Consider the following 18,290-nt stretch of genomic DNA (forward strand, 5'->3'; position numbering starts at 1 on the left):
TATTGCTCACCTTGAGTTGTCATGGATGAGGTGGGCTAAAGAACCCTGATCACAAAATAATGTTCAACTGCCAAAAAAAGCAGGGGCTTAACATCCCCTGGAAGACTGTGCTGGTAGCTCCTGTCCTATTTTTCTGAATGTAGTTACTCAGAGGTGAGGGAGGTACTAAGAGAGTCTGTGTACTGGTCCAGTAAACGCTTCCGCTGTGCCACCAGCAACAGTTCTCTTTGCAGAGCATTAATTAAGTCCAGTGCAGAGATTCTTGTTGCAGTACAAGCTTCAAAGTCTCAGCAGCAAAGAAATAACGACACAGGGACAGGTTTATTGCAGAAAGATAACAGAAACACCTCCGGAGCTTTCAGACATTTTTGCTTCACGCCCCACAGGCAGAGAAAACAAACGCTCTTTATATACTGAGCAACTTAACAACTTAACGAGCTTGACTACTTAAAGTCACATGACATTGCTAACTTGCCAGCGTCTTAGGTTTCACACCTTAACACCCCCTCTCGCTGGCAATACAAAAACAAAATTACTTCAGACCCATTTCTTCACAAAAGTTTTCATGCCGCTGAAACCCAAGTGGTTTCGTAAAACCATCAGCTTGATTTTCATGACTGGGACAGTAATTTAATTTAACAATTCCTGCTTTTACCGTTTGACAAACATTTTGAAAGCGAATATCCAAATGTTTTGTACGACCTTTAAACTGCCCATTTTGTGCTAACTTAAGACACGGTTGATTATCACCCCATACAGTGATTGGAGTGATGGCCTTTTCATACATCTCTTGTGCCAAGCATTTGTAAAATTCTAGATCTCTACATAACTCAGATAAGGCACAGAACTCAGCTTCTGTTGACGACAAAGCAATCAGGTTCTGTTTCTTGGATCTCCACCCAATCAGAGAGTTACCAAATTTTATTACACAGCCAGACACTGATTTTCTATCTTTTAAATTTGCCCAATCACTATCTGCCCAACAAGTAATCTGTGCTTGTCCTTCAGAAGATAATTCAAGGCAAAAATCTTTGGTGTATTGCAAATATCTTAACACTCTTTGAATTCCTTTCCATGCATTTACACTAGGTTTTGAAGCTTCTCTGCTGAGTAAGTTAACAGCGTAAGCAATATCTGGTCTACTCCATTGCGAAAGATGAAGTAAGCTTCCCAGTGCTGACTGAAAGATTTCAGCACGCTTGAATTCAGCACTATCCTTGAACTCATTGTCTTTTACAAAACCCATTTCCATTGGTGTTCTCTGACCTGCACACTCCGTCATGCCAAATTTTTTCAACATTTGCAATATCTTGCCTTTTTGATTCAGTAGAAAACTGCCATTTTTGGTCCTATCTATCTGAACACCAAGATAGACCTTCACGTCACCAAGATTCTTAACTTTGAAGTGTTTATTTAACTCTTTGGCTAGTTTTTTTACTTGTTCTTGTGTCTTTGAAGTATAAATCAGGTCATCTACATAAACAAGCAAAGATTCTTGAGCATCTCCTGAACCTCTGAAATATAAGCAATTGTCAGCCTTGCTCCTGCTAAAACCAATGCCTACCAAAACGTCATTCAAACACTCATTCCAATTATGAGCAGATTGCTTGAGTCCATAAATAGATTTATGTAGTTTCCATACCTGATTTGATTTACCAACTTTCAATCCTGGCGGTAGCTCCATATAGAGCTCTTCAGCCAAGTCTGAATGAAGATAAGCTGTAGAGACATCAAATTGATTCACTTTGAACCCTTTCTGAGCCGCAACTGCCAATAGTGCCCGTAGGGTTTCACTCCTTGAAGTGGGTGCATAGACTTCGGAATAATGTAACCCCTTTCTTTGCGTAAAACCTCGAGCTACAAGCCTTGCTTTGTACTCTGGTTTCCCCATCGCTGTTGTCTTTATCCTGTACACCCACCTACAACTTACTGCCTTGGTACCTTCTGGCAGTTTGGTGATGGAAAACACACCCAGTTCTTTCATAGAATTCAACTCTTTTTGCATGGCCTCACGCCACCTACTGGCCTCCTCCTGGGGTAATTGCTCAACCTCCTCAAAACTTTCAGGTTCGCAATTTGCCAAACCAGCCCAAACACTAATAGCTTGGTACCTTTCAGGAGGTTTACCTTTGTTGGTACGCTTGGAATGCCTTAACAGTTCCTGCGATGTTCCTTCAGTTTCTCCCTCTGACCCAGAATCACTAGTCGTCACCTGTTTGTCACTAGTAGTTGAAGAACTTTCTGATTCTGACTTTACAGACTTGGGTGAACTAGACGATTTCTCACCCTCGTCCTTAGACTCAAATTCCTCAGCCTGTTCTGGAACTAATACCTGCCCAGGGGCCTGAGTTTCATTGTTACTGTTCACCACATCAAATAGTATGTCAGGATTTCCATGAATTTTATTCCAACCATCCTGTTCACAAAATTCTGCACTTCTGCTGATTGTGATTTTCGTTTGATTGCCTTCTACATTCACAAATCTCCAACCTTTTGTGTTTGCTTGATAACCACAGAAAAACATTTCTTTAGATCTAGGATCGCCTTTCCTACGTTGTGCCCTAGGCACCAGCACATAAGCACGACATCCAAAAACTCTTAGATGATCAATTTTTGGTTTTTCCCCAAATAGCATAAAGTAAGGAGTGTTGCCTACTGTGCTATTGTATACTCTGTTAAAAGTATAATTCGCATACAGTGCAGCCTCAGCCCAAAAACGCTGTGGAAGTCCAGAATCAAACAGCAAAGCAGCAATGGCTTCCTGTAATGTACGAAATTTTCTTTCGGCAACTGCATTCTCCTGTGGTGAATAGGGATTAGTAAGTCTATGAACTATACCTTTCCTTTTTAACCACGTCTCCAGCGTGTGATTCACATATTCCCCACCACGATCTGATTGTATTTTACGTACCCTGGTGTCAAATTTACATTCGACTTCTTCAATCCAATCCATCAGGATGGAAGCTGCTTGTGATTTTTCTTTCAGAAAGAAAACCCAACTAGCCCTTGAAAAATCATCCACCAAAATTTGCATAAATCTCGCACCTCCAAGTGATTTGACTGGCATAGGGCCACACACGTCTGTGTGCACAAGTTCAAAGGGTTTTTTGCTTACTCTATCAGATCTAGGATAGTTACATGTCTTAACCTTAGCATGTTTACAAGCACAACAATCCAGAAAATTTGGACAGGGTTTAATGTTACACTCCTCAGCTAAATCTGGCATCTTGCTTACATACTTAAAGCATATATGAGCTAACCTTCTGTGTAGTAGATGTGCACAACCTGTATGAGGAGCCTTATTTACACACTTAGCTTGCGCTTCACCTGTTGAACATCTACCTGCTGCTAACTGCTCTTCATCCAAAACAAAAAGCCCATCCTCACAGGGAATTTTAACTAGCTCCTTCCCCTGTTTCGAAATGGTGCACACATCATTTTCAAACTCAACCTTAAAACCACTTTTTACCAGGCATGACACACTCAAAAGTCCATTCTTCATTCCTGGAAGAACAAAAACAGGAAGGTTAGTTTGCAAACAGTTAACATAAATTGTGCCTTTAAGGTTCATTTCTCGTTTACTATTGTCTGCTATAGTCACAGTTTTTGCAACTGGCAATGTCTTGCAGTTCATCAAGCTGCCACTAGATGTCGCTGGAACTAAACTGTGACTTGCTCCACTGTCAATTATCCACTTCAAGGTTTGTTGGCTCCTTTTAGGACTCTGTTGTGCTGCCATTGCAGATAGTCCCTTATCAGCACCTGCTCCCCCTCTGGATCGTTGATTCTTGTAGTTCTCACGTCGTCTTCCCCTGTAGCTCCGGAAACTGGCCTTGGACTGTTGAAATTCCTGTTGCTTTTCTGGACACTTTGCTATCAAATGAAACCTGCTGCCACATCGAAAACATGACTTGCTGGCCATAGCAGACACTTGTGAGGCTTCCTTACAGCTCTGCCTGCTAGTTCCCCCACACTGGGAATTATCTGAACATCCAACCCTTCGGGTATTTGAATTATCAATACGTTTTCGATGATGTTGATATTCTTGCTCACACAATCTACCAGTCACATAATTCATATTCAGCTGGTCCTCTGGCAAAACTTGTAAAGTTAGTACTAAGTTTTCAAACCCTGCATGCAGGCTGCTAAGCAGAGTATAAACTTTAATATTTTCAGGAAAATTCACACCTAGAGATGACAGTCGGTTGAAATACTCAGTCATCTGTGACGTGTGTTCAACCACACTATCCCCTGGCTTCAGTTTCAACTCATACAAAGCACGTATAATGTTCACCTTCTCTCCGGGCGTGGCTCTATGGTGAATTCGCCTAAGAGCTTCCCAAATTTCAAATGCAGACCTTAAATTTTCCACATGAGGTAATTGGGAATCGTCTATCGATACCATCAACATGCATCTAGCTTTAGTGTCCATTTTATCATGTTCCCTGTTCTGAGCATGTGCAGCAGCCTGTTGCTCTGCTGTGGCATCTGCTGCAACAGCCACAAACGGCTTTCGCCTCTGGACATAGTCAGCCCACACTTCTTTGGCTTCCAACCAGACTTGAGCCCTCTTAGACCACTGCACGTAATTAGCAGAGTTCAACTTTGTAAAGGGAACCTGGAAATTTTCCACTGCCATTCTTGGGGTCTGCTGCTACTCCCTCTGTGTGCCCTTGCTTCTCTTTCCCCTTGGGATTTGTTTTACTCACTTTTCAGACGCCTCCAGCCTCCTCTGACGCCTTTTAAGAGCTGGATTTACGACCAAGCCGGTCTTCTCTCATCCGAAAGCTGCTTTCACTTTCTCTGCACACAATACAGCTGTAGAAACGTAGAAGGAGTCCATAACCTAAGAGAGTCTGTGTACTGGTCCAGTAAACGCTTCCGCTGTGCCACCAGCAACAGTTCTCTTTGCAGAGCATTAATTAAGTCCAGTGCAGAGATTCTTGTTGCAGTACAAGCTTCAAAGTCTCAGCAGCAAAGAAATAACGACACAGGGACAGGTTTATTGCAGAAAGATAACAGAAACACCTCCGGAGCTTTCAGACATTTTTGCTTCACGCCCCACAGGCAGAGAAAACAAACGCTCTTTATATACTGAGCAACTTAACAACTTAACGAGCTTGACTACTTAAAGTCACATGACATTGCTAACTTGCCAGCGTCTTAGGTTTCACACCTTAACAGGTACATCCTGCATATGTTCAGAATTACCATTTTTCTTTAGGGGATTACTGTGCAGATAGAGATGAGCCCTGACATTGACAAGAGACCTCACAGCTGAACTGGGTCACATGACTCAGAGAGCCAAACTGCAGAAGAACCGTAGCTCAGTGGTGGAACAGCTGCTCTGCATGCAGACAGCTCCAGGGTCCGTCTCCAGCATCTGCAGATAAGGCTGGGGAAGATCCTTTTCTTGAAACCCTGGAGAGATGCTGCTAGTCAGGGTAGATCATGGGTAGGCAAACTAAGGCCCAGGGGCCAGGTCCAGCCCAATCGCCTTCCAAATCTGGCCCCCGGACGGTCCAGGAATCAGCGTGTTTTTATATGAGTAGAATGTGTGCTTTTATTTAAAATGTATCTCTGGGTTATTTGTGGGGCATAGGGATATGTTCAATTCCCCTCAAAATATAGGCCAGCCCCCCACAAGGTCTGAGGGACAGTAGACCAGCCCCCTGCTGAAAAGGTTTGCTGACCCCTGGCATAGACAATATTAAGCTGGACCCTCTCATTCAGTATAAGGCAGCATCCATGCTAATATTTGACTCTGCATGTCATCCAAACCAGGACTTGTGGTTAAGCTCTCTTTTTACTAACTACGAAGTGTAGCCAAGAATAAACTTTGAGGTCAGCCATGGTTAGTGAGGAGAGAGGTTAACCACGAGTCCTGGGACTCAGCTATACAGCTGCAAATACAAAGTTTTAAGTGAGTTTTAAGTGCATTATACAATGTCACACAACTTGGTGATGGCGAACTAATGGGAAATTTAATATATTTTTTAATTTTTTTATATGTGTCTAGATTCCACCCTGGTTTGGACAATTTGTTGAGCCAAACCAAAAAAGGACCAGGGAAGCCCAAAGCAGCTGTGAGCTCCTGTCTGGCAGCCAGCACTGTTGTCTGCTCTTGCTAATTTAGGGCTGCCATATAGTGTCCAGACTTAAATCGGCAAAAATGTCCAGGAAAATCTGGACAAGTTATGTTGGTGGTGTTGTTTTTGCCAATTTCCCCAAAAAGTAGTTCATGAAGTTCCAGCATTCATTCACAATATCTTCCTCTTGTAAGGAAGAGATCATTTGTTAGTTTGATGCAAACGTGCCTAAAATGTATGGAGATCCGTGCAGTATGTTCCTATTATTTCTGTAAATGTTACCTATGTAACATTTGAGGAAATGTCAAGAAGAGAAATTTTTGAAACAATCAAGAGATTTTTTTTTATAGCGATCAAGATAAGCATCTTGGTTTCTTAATCACTTCTCTGTCAGCACAACATGAGGTGCTGTGTTTTTCTCCCTCCAATCCTTTTGCTCCAAAAATCAGTAGAAGCCAATTAAAAACTGCCCAGTGCCTCCTGCTGAAAAGTAATTGTTCCACAGATGGATGTCTCCTATAGATGAATGTAATCTTAACACATCATAAAGATGCAAGCTATGCAGAGGTGATGCCAATTAACACAGACTTTCAGCAATCAACATTTGAGCAATGCATAAGAGGGCAATGTCACCTTTTCAGTGTCAACCTTCTGTGAATGTTAATCAGAAATGGAGTTGAAATCGCAAATGAAGACAGCTCTAAAGCCAGCGAGAGTACAGAAATTGTCACATTTTGACAAAGCTGTTCAGTGAAAAATGGCAAAGTTCTCTGAGATCAAAGTAAGAACTGATTGTTTCCCCACAAGCAAAAAAGCTTACTTGTGTTTATAACTGCTTTACCCAGCGCAAAAGACCTACGTGGGAGGCTGGGAGAAATTGCTGCACGTAGCTTCTTTACATTATTTGAAAACATTACAAACAGTTTTCACTCCATTCATCAAAACATGCTTTGGTAAACCATCGATTAGGATAGGCAGCCATCTTTTCTATTGAGGGCTACATTTCCTTGGGGATTAACCTATCAAGGACACAATACTGACTGGAGCCAAAGTCTCTCCCCCACACACACACTTTTCTGCCACCCTTTCCTTCCTTTGCATTAAATTAAGCTAAGGGCCACATGCAGCCCTTACACATGGCCCAGCCTTGCCAAAGACAATCACATATCTGTAACAAGAGCACTCATTGTGAAAAACCTACCTGTGATCATTTCATTGTACAATACACACATATATATTTCCTGCATACAAAGGCTTTCTGTGTGAGACTCTTCATACGCCATGTGTGATGGGCCTTTACATATGCACATATCAAGAACTTAATCCACACACGTGTGTGGTAATAGTAGACCAAACATATTCATTCATAAGGTGTATGCACTTTGGGGGTCATTAAAACATAAACTTTCCATGCTTTCAAACCTCATGGAAATGCAGCTGCCAATTTCCCAATGCAGGTTAGCAGATCGCATGGAGGAACTCCAGAACTGCTTATTTGAGAGCCGGCTTTTAGTCCTGTCCACCATGAAAACAGGTGGCTGGTGAGTGCGTACAATCTGTGCTTGATTCTTTCCTAATCCAGCCAGAATACCAGAGCAGTTTGAGAAACTGTAAACTAACTGGATCTAATTTTTGTACTAGTGAGACATTCTGGAAATAGGAACTAGAAATTGATTTGACTGTAAACATACATAGAACCCAGAAATGTTTACTCAGGTCCTGCTTGCAGGCTTCCCATAGGCATCTGGGAGGATAGGATGCCAGGCTAGGTGGGCCTCTGTCCTGATGCAGCAGAGCTTCTCTTATGATGACTTTTGTGAACATTAGGCCTCAGTCACATCAGTCACTGGGTAGCTGTACTATATTCCCTGGATCAAACTCAGGAGAAACATATTCTCTTCTCTTCTCTCTCTCCCTCTCTCTCGCTCTCCCTCTCTTTTCTTTTTTGGTGAAGGGCTGTGCACAATGCTGATTAGTTGGACTCCCACACACAGGTTTTCCATTTTAAAAACCTGATTAAACATCCTCAGATAAAAATGCAATGCCAGAAGTGATCACTATTGAATCCAATGCAAAGAGATATTATATTTGAAGAGCAAAAAATGTTAAGGGAAGTAACGATTGCCCAACAGTGGGGGGGGGAGAGCTCTTTGTAGATACATAAATATCTACAATGCACTGGATTACTCCTGTACACAAAATCAAATCTCAAACCCTGGAGCCCCAGGAAGTGGTGGAGCACATGCTACCGCTGTCCAGGGCAGCCATGCTGGGCACACACCCCCGCCCCCCGGGGGCAGGGGGAGCCTGCTGCAACCGCACCAGCACAGCCCTTGCCGCTGCTTCAAGGGCGCCCACGGGGACAGCAACACTGCTGCCATCTCTCTGCCTCTGGGTCAGGCCTGGCCAAGAATTGGAGCTGTGGCCGGCTGGCGGCGTTGGGCCATCGCACATGGAAACTGCCCCTGTAGCTTCCTTGCATGCTGCAGCCATGCCCCAAAGGCCCAGCCCAGGCACAGCTTTCGTCCCTGTGGCTCCGGCCTGAGGGAGCCTGTCAAGGGGGCGCCTGGTCACACCCCTTCAAAAAATGTGCCCAAGGCCATACCCTCTCCCAGCACCTCCACGCTGTGCCACTGGCTCCAGGGATTAGGTGAGCCAAAACAGATTTGGACATACCCTTGGTAACCCTTCTTTTTCCAGATCACAGAAGAAATACGTACACTTGAAATCTGTGGACAGAATCATGACTTCCCTTCCCTTGGCTTCTGTGTGTGCAGATATAAATCTTGTATATCTTTGGTGCTCATGACCAGGATAAAAGCTATCAGCTAATAAGGCCTTAGGTTGCAGCGCCTGACTTTCCTTGCCGTTCCCTCCTGCAGTTGTTGCCAGCAGTTAAAATGCCATAATCACTCCCTGCTCTTGCACATTGGCATTAGGAGAGAGCTTCCTTGTGTAAAAGGGAGGAAGCAACTTCGCTTTAATTCAAATAGGAAATGAGAGTCTAACAAATGCAATCAGTCAATCAATCAGTCAATCAATCACAAACCAGCAGGCAAATAAGAATTTAGCTATTAGTATTAGTGTCAATGTCAACTAGTTCTCTCGTGTGTCGGGAGAGACAGCAGGTGCCCCCTTTGCATTGCAAGTGAAGTGATTCTTTCTCACCATTTAAGAGCTTATAAGTGTAACTAGGGATGCTTCATTTGTGGTCAGGAACAGAAATCTGGCAAGCAAATATGATCGGTATTCCCTTACAGCATTGTGTTTTGAGTCCAGAAATGATACATAAGTAATTGCCTTCTTTCATATGCAGTAGCAAAGTACTCCTCCTTGCCCCACCACTTAAGTTCTGCTTGCGCCCGATTTCAAGACCTTCTGCCTCTAGTTGCCATAAGCCAGTCTGTAGAAGCCTTAGCCTCTAACCCAGACAGACAAGGCTGCACTTTACTGTATGCCTAATGCACTTCTTGATCCTTTGGGGGTAGAGAACCTCTGGCCCTCCCTATATTGTTGGAGCCACTCCCATCAGCCTCAGCCAGCCCATCCATTGGCCAGGGTGATGGGAGCTGTAGTCCAGCAACCTCTGGATGGCTGCTGTTTCCTCTTCCCTGCTTTCTCATCCATGCTGTGGTTACCTCCAGGATGTATTGCCACAAGACTCTGTGTGGGGCTGCCCTTGAAACTGACACAGAAGCTGTAGCTGGTGCAAACAGCAAAGGCCTGACTTCTGGCAGAGGCAGAATACAGTGGTACCTCAGGTTAAGTACTTAATTCATTCTGGAGGTCCGTTCTTAACCTGAAACTGTTCTTAACCCAAAGCACCACTTTAGCTAATGGGGCCTCCCGCTGCTGCACGATTTCTATTCTCATCCTGAAGCAAAGTTCTTAACCTGATGTACTATTTCTGGGTTAGCGGAGTCTGTAACCTGAAGCGTCTGTAACCCAAGGTACCACTGTTTTGCCCTAAGCATCTGTAACCTGACGTACCACTGTATTGCCCTAATTCCTAATTCAGCTTCTGCTGAAGGAACTGCGCTGACTGCCAGTTAGTAAGGTGCTGGTATTGAAAGCCATATACAGCTTCAGAACAGGATGCCTGAAAAAACACGTCACCCCTTATGCGCCCAATCAATCACTGTGTTTTGCAGGAAAGGCTCTCCTGGTCTGTTCCCCATGATGCTAAAATGGGACTTTTCATGTGGCAGCAGCATCTGCCCTTTGCAATTCTCTCCCATTGTATATCAGACAGGTGCCATCTCTGTTGTCTTTTAGCTGCTGGTAGAAGTACATCCTCTTTCAACAAGTCTTCTGAGTGAAGATTGGTATTCCAGGTGGCATCTGTATTGGATTTTGTATTGCTTTTATAGGTGTATTTTTTTTAAAAAAATGTGTATATATATATTTTCTATTTGTTTTAAAATTGTTTTTATATATGCAGTTGTTTTAACTGTGAGATGTTTGTGTGTGTAGACACACACATACATAAATACACACACACATACATATATTTGTTTATTGTATTGTATTGTATTGTATTGTATTGTATTACAGACCACCCCAATCTCTGAGATTCCAGCAGTTCCAGGCGTTTACCTAGAGTTCAGTTTCTTTGGAATGAGGGACAGTAGAGACTGTGGTGTCTTTATGACATATGGTTTATTTAAACATGTATACAGCCTCACAGCCTTAACTCCCCAGAAGGTCTTGTTCCTCACAGCCTTGGACTCCAGCAGAAATCAAGCATGGCTCTCCCTCTCTAGCTACTGCCTGTTTCTCTCACACCCTCAGGCTCTGGCTTTTATCCTTCTCACTACCAGCCAGCTGAGGGAGGTGGCTCACCCATTAGCCCTCAAGCACAGAACAACTACCTTTCTTATACTAATGATGCATATTTAGGGCCATTACCAAGAAGCTGTCCTGGCTTCTTCAACAATGGAATCCTCCATTAGATTGTAAGCCTGGCTGGATCCAGGAATTAGAATGTATTAGGGCATACAGCCTAACCCCCTGCCCCAATTCATAACAATATTGTAAATCACTTTGGGTTGCTTTACAGAAAGTGATTCATAAACAAACTACAAATTACAAGCCTTCATTATCTTTCCCCCCTTTCTTGGAGTGGGATTATGCAAATACATTTCTGAGAAATTTCCCGAAAGTTATTTCTGTGTGGTACAGTTTTAAAGGTGCAATGCACATAGAATGACAAAAAGGAACTCTTAAGCACTTAGATAACAGCAAAATCCTGCGCACGTCTGCTCAGAAGTAAGTCCTCCTAAGAAAGTGTGTCTGCGATTGTAGTCTGACTACTCTTATTTTATATACAGTATACCCCCTTATCCAGGCAAAATAAGAGATGTGATACCCTGAATGAAGCTCCACATTTTTTAAATTTAGTTTTTAATGTGCAGTGCTTCTTCTTGTGTGATTTTTAAACTTTTGACCTCCAGTGATTATCAGATGAGCACCTTATCAGTACTCATAAATGTAATTGTATTACTTTTCATATTGCCTACAAAATCATGCATGGTAATGCTTGCACCTTTTTATCTGCACCAAAGAACAAACACTTCTAGAAATGTCTTTTAGTGAGAGAGATGATTTTGTGTCATTATAGATCTACAACACAGAAATCTCCAAGTATCTCTTAAAACTGTCTTTTTGCACAGAGCTGGAATGATGACGTATTCTCAAAATAATACATTTTATCAAGAAGAGAGGAACAATTTTACATTAAAAGAATAGCAATTCCTCTGTTGAAGAAGATAGCTCTCATTTTGCAGCCAGTGTGCATACTTCTTAAGGCTAAATGACATATGTAGCAATTCCTATGGACACTTTTTATAAGGAAAAGCAGCTTTGAGAGGAGGCAGTTTAGAAGGGAGAATTACAAGGGGAGATGGGGTGCATAGCCCCTCTCTCATCAGTTCTCAGCTCTAGTTTACCCCTCACAGACCTGCATTTTCCTACAGCTTTGTTACACACAGTGTCACAGGGCTGGCAAGGAAAGACCAGTGGCAAGTCAGGTGGGGAAACCCAGAGGTCAGAGGGATGGATACAGAATCACTTGGATGTGGAATCCCTGGATAATGATGGGTGGAACAGACCTGTCTGCCGTGCCAGATTTTGCTATTTGTCAGTCTGTCCGGGAGATGTATTCTGCCACTACATTTTCCATTTGGTGTAGACAACCTGGAGCCAGAGAGCTCTTTCCCCACTTGCCAGGAATAAGTTTTATCATTCATATTGGTAGGTTATATTTTTATCATATAGTTTTAGTGTGTTGTTGCCTTACTCCCAAGTTCAAAGAATGATGCCAGTTAAGAACTGAAATAAAACAGGAATGTTCCATAGGATTGTGATGGCAGTGACCAAGGACCAGGCGATCCCTGTAGTAGATATCAGCAGAAGCCTGGTTGTGGTTATGGGATTCCAGCCACTTGTTGGCATGGGAAAGTGATATTTATTCCTCGTAGATATCTGGACAACCAAGGCACTTTTATTTTTATCATTTTGGACTCATTTTGGACTCAAAAATTGATTATATTTATACTGTCAATGCTCATGCTAAGGAACCCTGCATTAAAACAAGCTTGCATTGCAATCCTATGTATCTTTACTCAAAATTAAACTGCACTGAGTTCAGTGGGAATTGCTCCCAGTCCCAGGTAAGTGTGCTTGGGATTTCAGCCTTAACAGCAATTAAATTAAATGTGCAGAAGATAGACTGTACTAGTCAGACTGCGTTAAGAGATTGCATAAATTGACGTCTTGAGTTGAGGCAAAATTCATTCCCTCTGCGTATTTAACTTTTTTTCCCACCTGGCTTATTATTATGACAAAGGGATGATCTCCCAACCCCAAAAATCAATAAGAACTTTCTTACTGACATCAGTGAGGAAAAGATCAAGCCCAAATGCCACATTCAAATAAGCTTTACCCTTCACTGCAGCTGTGGTGTTGGGACAGCTGGCAGTACTTCCTTATTCTGAAATGTGAAGACAGATCAAAGACCGACCAATCCATCTTCAGCTTAGTTCACAGCACCATCGACAACTGTTTATTTGACCCCATTGGCCTAACTCTTCCAGGACCATGTGGAGAACAGCTGCTTCTGTGCCACATATTTGACACTGAGGGACATTTCACGAGGAAGGGCCACTGCAGCAGTTGAAACTCAACACTGTCGGAAATTGACTTCCCAGGCAGCAAAATACCACTTGTTTTCTCCAGCAAAATATCTTATGTTCTTCCTTGTTTATATATTAATATTATCACAAAGTAATATTAGTGCAAAGTATCAAGGTGCAGAAAAGTCAATATTAAGCACATGTTTCTACACACCTTGTATTTTTCTCTCAAATATTTCTCTCAAATATTGTATTTTTCTCTCACCTGCAGGCCCATGCAGAGGGCAGGGGCAGCTGGGTACACAAGCACCATCTCTGCGGGGCCATGGGTGCCCAGGCACCCACAAAAATTTCTGTGAGGGGGCTGGCTCTGGCAGGCCCTCCCCTGTCTGCATCGGGCTCTGGTGGGCCCTCCTGTTGCAGCAGCAGGCTCTGTCGGAGGCCATTGCAGCAGAGGGAGGGCCTGACAGAGCTCGTCCTAGCGTGTGACCCACAGGCATGTCACAGGCATGTGACATGATCTACAATGTTGGGTGGAACCCAGTGCGCCTGGCTGGGTACGCTTGCCCCAGGCCTCAGAGGGCTAAGCCGGCTGGGAACTCCTGTCCTGGGCCTGGTCACACCCACAACGCTGAACCCTGGGAACTCGTGATTATCCTTCACAGAGATATAATTTCCTATACCCTTACAAACTATAGTTCCCAGGATTCTTTGGAGGAAGCTATGTGCTTTAAATGGGACGCGGGTGGCGCTGTGGGTAAAACCTCAGCGCCTAGGACTTGCCGATCGCATGGTCGGCGGTTCGAATCCCCGCAGCGGGGTGAGCTCCCGTTGTTCGGTCCCAGCGCCTGCCCACCTAGCAGTTCGAAAGCACCCTTAAGTGCAAGTAGATAAATAGGGACCGCTTACCAGCGGGAAGGTAAACGGCGTTCCGTGTGCTGCGCTGGCTCGCCAGATGCAGCTGGCCACGTGACCCGGAAGTGTCTGCGGACAGCGCTGGCTCCCGGCCTATAGAGTGAGATGAGCGCACAACCCTAGAGTCTGGCAAGACTGGCCCGTACGGGCAGGGGTACCTTTACCTTTACCTTTATGTGCTTTAAATGTGTGGTGTGGATGTGACCCCCCCCCCCAATACATGCACTTGGAGAAGGACCAATGCCTCTGGCTATAGGACATGTTGAAGCACATACTGTTCATTACCTTCCAGCTATTCTGAGTTAAGAAAGGATCTCTAGTTTTTAAAAGACAGACTGGGAAAGACTTCTGCCTGAGACCCTGGAAAATGGCTGTCATTTGGAATGGACAGATCCAGGCTAGATGAGCCAATGGTCTGATTCAGTATAAGTCAGCTTCATATGGATACCAGCACTGAAGAAAGGGAAGGGAGGGATGGGAGGAGAAGAAAGGAGAAGAAGGACTGGGGAAATGGGGGGGGGCTGGGTTGAGAGGAAAAAGGGAGAGAGCAAGGGGGGATGGAAGTGGAAATGGCAGCTTCCCTCCTTCCTGCCCCAGAAACCCCCACACCCTGCCTGTGTAATTTTATGAGCCCTCATCTTACAGGCTTATCAGACGGTGCAAATCCAGAGTGCTGGATTTATAGTTCATTAACTGAAGTTGAGGATGGAGCAGGGCAGCCAATGCTGGTCTTCTTCCCATGATGTAGCTATACATCAATGCGCTCTGCATTCATGGCTCAAGCCTGAAATCTCCTCTTTCTTGACAGACCTTGAGCTTCTGGCCATTATTTTTATATTTTGTTGCTCAGCCATGCATAAAAGAAGAGAAACTTTGTTAAAAAGAAGCCCTAGTGTCAGCAAGCTTTTCCCCAAGCTGGCCTTAGTGGCTAATAGAAAACTACCAGCCAGAAACTCAAACAATGGAGGAAAGAGACATTGACGCAACGTCTTGCAACTAATAGGAGTTAAAACCAGAGGTGCTAGAGGTGTAAACTTCAACTTCCCTCATTATTTTTTTACCTTTTATTCTAAAATTTAGGAGACGGAACCCCCACCTCCACACACAGATGCAAAACAAGCTGGTTTCCCACACACAGTTAATTTGGGAAAACTCACCTGAATGCACCTTGCCTTTGATGATCCTGGGAAATAGCGCAGAATAAGGAGGTGATTAAGTGATGAATTGGTGCAGCAATAAAACCGCCAGCATATTTGCAAAGCTTAGCAGGGTCCAGTATGGTTTCAAATTGGATGGAAGACCACATGTTGAGGTTCCTGCATTGAAGGGGATTAGACTAGATGACCCTTATAGTTACTTCCAACTCTACAATTCTATTATTCTAAAATTCTAATTGAACTGGACTCTACAACACTATATATGTTTAGAATTTGACCTGACATATTTTTTAGCTTCCAACACTGCTCTTCATATTATACTTTTTACAAACTTCTGCATGGCATTTTCCTCATGAAGTCTATAGCGTTCTATTTGAATGGGCTGTGATGTTCCAAGCCAGCTTCCTGCAGTGAGTGCCAATCTGTCTGAAATCTAGCAGCCCCACTTTTCCCCCTGGGCTCCTTTTCCCATCAGCTGATGTGAAAAATACTGCATATGAAACCCAATTTATCCATCTTGCACAAGAAAGATGTAGTAGCAATGCTATAAATTCTGTCGGCATAGTTCTCAGCTGGTAAGGTGAATTGATTTTCCATTTGCCTGTCTTGGAGAGCTTATTTCCTTGAAAAGACACAAGTCTGGTTGCAACCATGGAAAGCAGTAAATAAGGGGGGGGCTTCTTTCATTCTTGTTATATGGCTGGATCAGTTTCTGTGACAAGATTCTTTTATATGTGTGTGCAGTGGGGAGAGTATACAGAGCTTAAATATTACACAGAGAGTTTGGATATTGCCACCAGTGCAAAAGTATCTGCTATCTATTGAACTAAATTTGCAGAGTAACATCCTCTGTTAGTCATACTCAGAGAAGACCCATTGTAATCAGTGAACAAGGAACGTCTGCTTATTGCAAGGGGCCCCAGGTTCCCCGATGTAAAGCGTATGTAAGGTTATAGTGGACCTTGCAGCCCCTGACAACAGAAGTAAGAATTTTAATAATTTCCTAAACCCTGAGCACACCACTCTGTCGGATCTTGCACTGCTCCCTTTTCAAGAGCTTGCTGGAAGTTCAACAAGCATGAGGCAAACCACCATCACAATTTGCTTGCTGCATCACTAAGGCTGCACTCCTGTATTCACTTACCTGGGAGTAAGCTCCATTGAACTCAATGGGGCTTACTTCTGAGCAGAATTTAATATAAAGGTGAAATCATATTGTACTATTTTAACATGCCACAGGAGTACAAATAGACAAAACTGAAATAAAACAACTTTTGCAGATTATCAAAAGGTGAGATTTAAATGTTGCTATTAGTGACCTCTAGTGTTTGGAACAAGACTCTCCAGACTACCAACCAACATTAAGAACTATATTTTCCTATGTGGGATCGGAAATAAGGAATGCACTGACTTTGATACAAGTTGTTGGCTGTGGATGTAGAATTTTATGTGCTGTTTTTTACTGACTGCTTCATTTGACTTTATTTTAATTGTATTTGCTTCATTTGACTTTATTTTAATTGTATTTGTATATTGCATTGTATGATGCTACTATGCACTGCCTTGAAATGCCAGCATAACAGGTAGTAAATAAATAGCTTAATAGATAATTATAATAATAAAAACTCATGCAGTTTAAAACCTTATAAAAATCTTGACTAGTTCAGTACTTAACTTGACAGTAGCAGTTGGGGCTGCCATATAGCTGGTAATGAGATTGCTTCCCTAAACGGCCTCAGTCCTGTATACCTGAAGGAGCGTCTCCACCCCCATCGTTCTGCCCGGACTCTTAGGTCCAGCACTGAGGGCCTTCTGGCAGTTCCCTCCCTGCGAGAAGTGAGGTTACAGGGAACCAGGCAGAGGGCCTTCTCAGTAGTGGCACCTGTCCTGTGGAACGCCCTCCCATCAGATATCAAAGAAATAAGCCGCTATCTTATCTTTAAAAGACATCTGAAGGCAGCTCTGCTTAGGGAAGCTTTTAATAGACTTTTTTAAAATAGATTATTGTATTTTACTATTTTGCTTTGGAGTCACCCTTGCCCACCTCCCTTGGTCCGTCCTCACCCACTCACTGTGTCCCTGAGCTGCCTGCTGCCTGCGCTGGGGTGGGGATCCCCGCGGAAGCCAGGGCCTGCATGGGGGCGCCTGGTTGGGCCCCCTCCGAATTTTGCACTCAGGGCCAAGGCCCGTTGGACTCCCCCACACTACGCCATTGTGTTGTGGGAAGCAATTGTTAGCCTACACTTTCCAGTGTACTTTCCTATCACTTTCATTACCTCAGAAAGACTGTTGTCTTTTAAAAAAGCAGGCTTGTTGTGCAAGAGCTCCAAAACCATTTTAGTTGTCCCAGCTGAATTTGCTGGTGTGCTGTTGAATCCCACCCACAAAATAGCAACATTCTGGAAGCATCCCAAGGTAAAGTGTCAGGATCGTATCTGACATAGACCAGAGAGACCTATTTTGGAGGGAAAGTCTTCAAGGCCCCACAGAAAACCCCACTTCAGCTGAAGACTGACTGGAGGAACCACAATAGTCTGAAGAAGCCCATTGGAAGGATGTCTCCCTTGGCTCCTCCAAGGAATCCCTGAGAATCCCTTGGTCCCCCATGATCTCCCAGAGGACTCTGGACTGAATGTGGCCGTGGGCATGACAAGGCAGCCAGCGTTGCCAGAGCAGTGCCTGTTGGATTGTCAGGAGAGGCTTTTGCTAGGGGTCTACTTGGGAAGAAGGGTCTAAAGAGGATGCAAGCTATGAGCCAGGACAGGACGAGGCAAAGCAGGAGATGGCCAGAACTAGAGAAGTCTCTCTGTCTCCTTGAGGCCTTTGCTGAGTCAGCAGCTCCGTTTTGACCCCATTAAGCTCCTGCCTCCAGCTGAGGTACTGGCAGTGCCATGGCCATAAAGTAGCTTTTCTGTTTAAGGAATTGACAAAAGATGAGCTATATGCTGCTGTTTTTCAGCGACCTCTAGTGGCTAGAAGAAGCATCTGCCAACTAC

The 18,290-nt window shown here is 43.8% G+C and overlaps 1 long non-coding RNA gene across 1 annotated transcript; it reads right to left on the minus strand.

Moving 5' to 3' along the window:
* Nucleotides 1–12,055: 12,055 nt before the first annotated feature.
* Nucleotides 12,056–18,268, minus strand: LOC310745127. The gene is made up of 3 exons (XR_014539964.1): nucleotides 17,571–18,268; nucleotides 15,295–15,453; nucleotides 12,056–12,572 (listed from the first exon to the last, which is right to left on the minus strand). It is a non-coding gene; the product is annotated as an uncharacterized lncRNA (long non-coding RNA).
* Nucleotides 18,269–18,290: the final 22 nt, after the last annotated feature.

The sequence above is a fragment of the Podarcis filfolensis genome, assembly GCF_964270895.1.
Source record: "Podarcis filfolensis genome assembly, chromosome: 11".
Lineage (NCBI taxonomy): Eukaryota > Metazoa > Chordata > Lepidosauria > Squamata > Lacertidae > Podarcis > Podarcis filfolensis.